Source organism: Salvelinus alpinus, chromosome 11 (assembly GCF_045679555.1).
Source record: "Salvelinus alpinus chromosome 11, SLU_Salpinus.1, whole genome shotgun sequence".
NCBI classification, from domain to species: Eukaryota; Metazoa; Chordata; class Actinopteri; order Salmoniformes; family Salmonidae; genus Salvelinus; species Salvelinus alpinus.
In genome coordinates, this window is record NC_092096.1 from 43,995,296 (window position 1) to 44,001,295 (window position 6,000).

Sequence of the window (6,000 nt, forward strand, 5' to 3'; positions counted from 1 at the left end):
CAGCTCTCATGGGGTTGCTTGAGTTGTGACATGGATTGAAGGTGACGTTTTACTTTTTTTGTCCCCCCCTCCCCCTTCTGACAGATACGTTATTGTAAATAAGCTAACCGGTATGCAGGCTTTTGCTCCAGCCCTGCTTTTACACACCTGATTTAGCTAATCAATGTTCTGCGGCTAAATCAGGTATGTTAGAGCAAAAACCTGCTGGCCAATGACATGTTGCTCTTCCTCCACTCTCTGTGACAGGATTACCTAGGAGACTCCCATTAGTTGTCAGGTGGTTGCCAGGTGGTGGTCTCAGAGCAGAGAGCTACCAGGCTAGTTTGATATTGCCCCCTGTGAATGGGCATGTTGTAAAATGGAGCCATGGTCACCACTGCCAAAACTAATCTCAGCCCCACATCTCTGACAGAGACATTCACGACCCAATCGCCAGCCAGCAAAAACAAAATGTGTGTGTGTGCAGTGGTGTAGTGGTGACTGGAGAAGTGGGTATACTCTAATGTTGTGACTGGAGAAGTGGGTATACTCTAATGTTGTGCCTGGAGAAGTGGGTATACTCTAATGTTGTGCCTGGAGAAGTGGGTATACTCTAATGTTGTGCCTGGAGAAGTGGGTGTACTCTAATGTTGTGACTGGAGAAGTGGGTATACTCTAATGTTGTGACTGGAGAAGTGGGTGTACTCTAATGTTGTGCATGGAGAAGTGGGTGTACTCTGTTGTGACTGGAGAAGTGGGTATACTCTAATGTTGTGACTGGAGAAGTGGGTGTACTCTAATGTTGTGACTGGAGAAGTGGGTGTACTCTAATGTTGTGACTGGAGAAGTGGGTGTACTCTAATGTTGTGACTGGAGAAGTGGGTGTACTCTAATGTTGTGACTGGAGAAGTGGGTATACTCTAATGTTGTGACTGGAGAAGTGGGTGTACTCTAATGTTGTGACTGGAGAAGTGGGTGTACTCTAATGTTGTGACTGGAGAAGTGGGTGTACTCTAATGTTGTGACTGGAGAAGTGGGTGTACTCTAATGTTGTGACTGGAGAAGTGGGTATACTCTAATGTTGTGACTGGAGAAGTGGGTGTACTCTAATGTTGTGACTGGAGAAGTGGGTATACTCTAATGTTGTGACTGGAGAAGTGGGTGTACTCTAATGTTGTGACTGGAGAAGTGGGTATACTCTAATGTTGTGACTGGAGAAGTGGGTGTACTCTAATGTTGTGACTGGAGAAGTGGGTGTACTCTAATGTTGTGACTGGAGAAGTGGGTGTACTCTAATGTTGTGACTGGAGAAGTGGGTATACTCTAATGTTGTGACTGGAGAAGTGGGTGTACTCTAATGTTGTGACTGGAGAAGTGGGTATACTCTAATGTTGTGACTGGAGAAGTGGGTGTACTCTAATGTTGTGACTGGAGAAGTGGGTATACTCTAATGTTGTGACTGGAGAAGTGGGTGTACTCTAATGTTGTGACTGGAGAAGTGGGTGTACTCTAATGTTGTGACTGGAGAAGTGGGTATACTCTAATGTTGTGACTGGAGAAGTGGGTGTACTCTAATGTTGTGACTGGAGAAGTGGGTATACTCTAATGTTGTGACTGGAGAAGTGGGTGTACTCTAATGTTGTGACTGGAGAAGTGGGTATACTCTAATGTTGTGACTGGAGAAGTGGGTGTACTCTAATGTTGTGACTGGAGAAGTGGGTATACTCTAATGTTGTGACTGGAGAAGTGGGTGTACTCTAATGTTGTGACTGGAGAAGTGGGTGTACTCTAATGTTGTGACTGGAGAAGTGGGTGTACTCTAATGTTGTGACTGGAGAAGTGGGTATACTCTAATGTTGTGACTGGAGAAGTGGGTGTACTCTAATGTTGTGACTGGAGAAGTGGGTATACTCTAATGTTGTGACTGGAGAAGTGGGTGTACTCTAATGTTGTGACTGGAGAAGTGGGTATACTCTAATGTTGTGACTGGAGAAGTGGGTGTACTCTAATGTTGTGACTGGAGAAGTGGGTGTACTCTAATGTTGTGACATGGAGAAGTGGGTGTACTCTAATGTTGTGACTGGAGAAGTGGGTGTACTCTAATGTTGTGACTGGAGAAGTGGGTGTACTCTAATGTTGTGACTGGAGAAGTGGGTATACTCTAATGTTGTGACTGGAGAAGTGGGTGTACTCTAATGTTGTGACTGGAGAAGTGGGTATACTCTAATGTTGTGACTGGAGAAGTGGGTGTACTCTAATGTTGTGACTGGAGAAGTGGGTGTACTCTAATGTTGTGACTGGAGAAGTGGGTATACTCTAATGTTGTGACTGGAGAAGTGGGTGTACTCTAATGTTGTGACTGGAGAAGTGGGTATACTCTAATGTTGTGACTGGAGAAGTGGGTATACTCTAATGTTGTGACTGGAGAAGTGGGTGTACTCTAATGTTGTGACTGGAGAAGTGGGTGTACTCTAATGTTGTGACTGGAGAAGTGGGTATACTCTAATGTTGTGACTGGAGAAGTGGGTATACTCTAATGTTGTGCCTGGAGAAGTGGGTATACTCTAATGTTGTGACTGGAGAAGTGGGTGTACTCTAATGTTGCCAAGAATTTTCCAAGCGGCCCACCCCGGCTAAGGAAAGGCTCCCTGTGGAAGAAATGATATGAGAAACTGTGACACACTCTGAATGACATAAAATGCTGAATCCCATATTGGTCTTTCACAGTCAGACCAACCCAAGCTGTACTGTGCAAGTAGCCTAATAGTAGGCCTACTATTGAAACAGATACATTAGGCTGTCAACTGAGTCAGAAATTCACAGGTTTCTAATTTTCCCAATATTTTATAGGTTTTTGCTTTTTTAATAGAAAAACAACATTGGATGCTCTAAGTCCATAACAACGCTTAAACCACACCAGAAGACAACTTTTGAGGTCTGGGAAAAATCTCAGAAATGTAGTTACCCTTTAATTCAAGTGCACAGGCACCTAGTACTGTTGATTGATTAGGGGTGTTTCTGTAGTACAGGCACATAGTACTGTTGATTGGTTAGGGGTGTTTCTGTAGTACAGGTACCTAGTACTGTTGATTGATTAGGGGTGTTTCTGTAGTACAGGCACATAGTACTGTTGATTGGTTAGGGGTGTTTCTGTAGTACAGGTACCTAGTACTGTTGATTGGTTAGGGGTGTTTCTGTAGTACAGGCACCTAGTACTGTTGTTTGGTTAGGGGTGTTTCTGGAGTACAGGCACCTAGTACTGTTGATTGGTTAGGGGTGTTTCTGTAGTACAGGTACCTAGTACTGTTGATTGGTTAGGGGTGTTTCTGGAGTACAGGCACCTAGTACTGTTGATTGGTTAGGTGTGTTTCTGTAGTACAGGTACCTAGTACTGTTGATTGGTTAGGGGTGTTTCTGTAGTACAGGCACCTAGTACTGTTGATTGGTTAGGGGTGTTCCTGGAGTACAGGCACCTAGTACTGTTGATTGGTTAGGGGTGTTTCTGGAGTACAGGCACCTAGTACTGTTGATTGGTTAGGGGTGTTTCTATAGTACAGGCACCTAGTACTGTTGATTGGTTAGGGGTGTTTCTGTAGTACAGGCACATAGTACTGTTGATTGGTTAGGGGTGTTTCTGGAGTACAGGCACCTAGTACTGTTGATTGGTTAGGGGTGTTTCTGTAGTACAGGCACCTAGTACTGTTGATTGGTTAGGGGTGTTTCTGTAGTACAGGCACCTAGTACTGTTGATTGGTTAGGGGTGTTTCTGGAGTACAGGCACCTAGTACTGTTGATTGGTTAGGGGTGTTTCTGTAGTACAGGTACCTAGTACTGTTGATTGGTTAGGGGTGTTTCTGGAGTACAGGCACCTAGTACTGTTGATTGGTTAGGGGTGTTTCTGGAGTACAGGCACCTAGTACTGTTGATTGGTTAGGAATGTTTCTGGAGTACAGGTACCTAGTACTGTTGATTGGTTAGGGGTGTTTCTGGAGTACAGGCACCTAGTACTGTTGATTGGTTAGGGGTGTGTCTGGAGTACAGGCACCTAGTACTGTTGATTGGTTAGGGGTGTGTCTGGAGTACAGGCACCTAGTACTGTTGATTGGTTAGGGGTGTGTCTGGAGTACAGGCACCTAGTACTGTTGATTGGTTAGGGGTGTTTCTGGAGTACAGGCACCTAGTACTGTTGATTGGTTAGGGGTGTGTCTGGAGTACATGAGATGGAGTTTGCTAAACAGATGGCCACTGGATTGATGCAAATAATCCTGATATCATTCTGCCAGACAGGCATAGGCTACTTTGTAGTTAACATTTAATTGAGAAGGTTTTTGGGAAAGCCTTTCCATCTACCAGAGTACGGTTAGGCCTGTCATTAGCATGGCTATATTTTTCCTGTTCCTTAATTGTTTGAAAGCTGGACGTTTTACTTCATATTATGACCATGTCTTACCTTGCTTCAAAGTAGCCCATAGCCAAAATCTCACCATAGAAATGTGGAGGCAATTGTTTTATAAAGACTTCCTCATAACCAATAACCAATCTCCTGTTCGATTGGTTCTTTCTTTCTTTCATGGTCCAGCAACCAAAGACATTATACTAATTATATTAGCAACCCATGATAGTTGTTGCATCTTTAGACCTCCTCTCTTTCTACATTTCGAACAGATATTTCCATCTCTGTCCATAAAACCGCTTGCATGGGCGATATGCATTTTAGAAAGGTGTTTTCCAGCTAATTGCATTTTTGAACATTCACGCGTAGGCCTACCCCCATGGGCAATAGAATGTGAAGAAAGAATAGTTGATCAACATTTTAAGCATTCTGATCTGTTCCATCAGCCTTATTAATTGATACGGAGGACACCTCCACTACACTACTTTGATATGAATCCTGGGGATTAAGGAGTGAGTATAGGCAATGCCCACTGAAAAACATGAGGGTATATGGCGTAAACCTGCGTATACCCTCCACTACACCACTCTGTGTGTGTGTGTGTGTGTGTGTGTGTGTGCGCAAGAGAGTGTGAAAGGGAGTGTGTGTGGATGTGTGTGTTCATGTGTGGGTGTCAGTATGTGAGTCCGCCTGGGTTCTTATGTAAGTATGAATTTGTTTAGAATAGTTACGTACTTTTGTTTAAAATACTATTTGTTAAAAATTGTGTGTGTGTGTGTGTGTGTGTACAGTTGTGCCTTATTATATGTACCTGTCAGTGAATTTGTTTTGAGATCCAGTGTGGGGATTTTGGCAGCACTACAATCTAATCACATTCTCACATAGGGAGATGCTTTGCTCCAAACACTTCAGCCTAGCCCCCCCTCATCTCCTACCCTGGACAGACACACACACACCGACACACACACTACCCTGGAAAAACAGACAGTGGCCCAGCCGGGTCACCACGGAGCCTGCCAGCTCTAATAGGTGTGATTGGAGGAGGCAGGAGGCAGCTGGATGTGGTGGGATTTGACACTCCATCATCGCCAGGGAACTAGGGGGAGAGCAGAGGGTGGGGGGGACACTTGGAGTCAGCGGTTTCCATGCCAACCACTCGGCGGGGTTAATTACTTTACCAGCCAGGTGCCCTGGCCACTGATGGCCAATGGCAGTGTGTCTGTGTCCCACGTCTCATTCAGTTCTCTCCTCTTTACGTTACCTGACTTCTATCAGCAATCCCTGGGCGAGGGAGCCAATCAGAGTGCACCGAGCGAGCCCACGGGGTCGTTGCCTGGTGTTGTGATTTGAAAGTGTAACTTTCTGCTCAGTGGATGACAGGTCTGTCATTATCTCTGATGGGGAGGGGGAAAAAAACAGTGTGAAATGTCTTGTCGGATATCATGTTTCCTGTTTGTTTGACACCCACGCATGGATGAGCCATTCAACTCGTTCCCACCCTTGTGCGAGCGTCTGCTTATTGAATGATGCTGTGATTATTGCATTGTGTCTATACGTTCAGATCCCCATATGTCAGTGCAATGTTTTTGATGATGCTATCTTTGATTAAAGAAGCAAATAAAGCTGCC